Raw genomic sequence first — 1,400 nt, 5'->3', positions numbered from 1 at the left:
TGCCCAAGATCACGCAGCAGACAAGTGGCAGCGCCGAGATTAGAACCCAGGTCCTGTCACTTGCAGGCCATGCTCTTTCCACTAGGCCATGTTCCTTCTCATGGGTTGCAAACCCCTGACCTCACATTTTAGGACTTAGGTCTCATGCACTGTCTTCTCCCCTTAGCAATCAAGCCCCCATTATTCCCAGTTCAGTTGCTCAAGGTGTAAAAGGAGCAGTTTTTCTTTGAGCATCAGCAGGGGTTATTGCTGGGACAGTCAGACAAATGATAATAGGCTTTACCTAGCATATGGTTTTGTGATATTTGCAATGCACTTGCTTCAGTGCATCAGTAAACAGAAAGAAGGTTAACCATCCACAGATTTTACATCCTGAACTTACATGGGAAGGAGATAATTGTATTTTAGTTCCTATGAATACAGCAAAAATGACTGGTTCTACAACACAGTCCTGATTTACTCCAGGACTAATGGGAAAAGGATTAGACAGGGTGCCTTCAACTCTCAATCACCTGTGCTATTGTGTAGTAGCCTCAAAATTTAGCAAACTTCTGGGAACAGCTAAATATGCTTAGTAATTTCAAGAGTCCTCTTCTACTGACAGGAAGCAGTGTTGGGAAGCAGCGTGTCCTAATGGAGGGAGTGCAGGCCTGAGAGTCAGAAGGACTTGGGTTCTAATCTTGGCTCTGCCACTTGTCTGCTGTGTGACCCTGGAAAGTCACTTAAATTCTCTGTGCCTCAGTTACCTCATCTGCCAAATGGGGATTAAGACTGTGAGCCCTATGTGGAACAGGGACTGTGTCCAACCCCATTATCTTGTATCTACCCCAGCACTTCCCCTCTCAGGGTCACACCTGGAGAGTTTCCAATACTCTACCAATCTCGACTACAGGAGGGAGTCAAGCAGAGGCCACCCATTCCACTCCTAGCTTGGGCAGTGGCTAGCGAGGGGAAGGCAATCTGCTACAAATCAAAACTCACCCATGCTGGGCGGCAGGAGCATGGGAGACAGTCGAGGGTGGAGACTCCAGTTTACTGCACAGAAGGTGGTAATAGTAAACCACTTCCAGATTTCTACCAAGAAAACTCTATGGTTACACTACCAGAACGATGGCAGATGGAGAGTGGGGAATTCTGGGAGGGATGTGTCCATAGTGTCGCTATGGGTTGGAAACGACTCAACGGCATAAGACAAGACCCCAGCACTTAGTACAGTGCCTGGCACATAGTAAGTGCCTAACAAATACCATTTTTAAAAAAAGGCTTAAGCTTATGAATCAGCCCACCCAACCTAAGATATGCATTGGCAAAAACAAAGCTTAACGCTGCTAGTGAACTCTGCTTTCTAGACACTACACTCGTTAACAATGCACAAAGTATTAAACTGAATCAAGAAGGTC

At 46.1% G+C, this 1,400-nt stretch overlaps 1 non-coding gene across 1 annotated transcript; it reads left to right on the top strand.

Moving 5' to 3' along the window:
• Positions 1-836: 836 nt before the first annotated feature.
• LOC114806680 lies at positions 837-971 on the top strand. The gene has a single exon (XR_003754742.1). It is a non-coding gene; the product is annotated as a small nucleolar RNA SNORA7 (small nucleolar RNA).
• The last annotated feature ends 429 nt before the right edge of the window (positions 972-1,400 follow it).

This window comes from Ornithorhynchus anatinus, chromosome X1 (genome assembly GCF_004115215.2).
Source record: "Ornithorhynchus anatinus isolate Pmale09 chromosome X1, mOrnAna1.pri.v4, whole genome shotgun sequence".
Taxonomy (NCBI): Eukaryota; Metazoa; Chordata; class Mammalia; order Monotremata; family Ornithorhynchidae; genus Ornithorhynchus; species Ornithorhynchus anatinus.
This window is presented reverse-complemented; position numbering and strand designations above follow the sequence as displayed.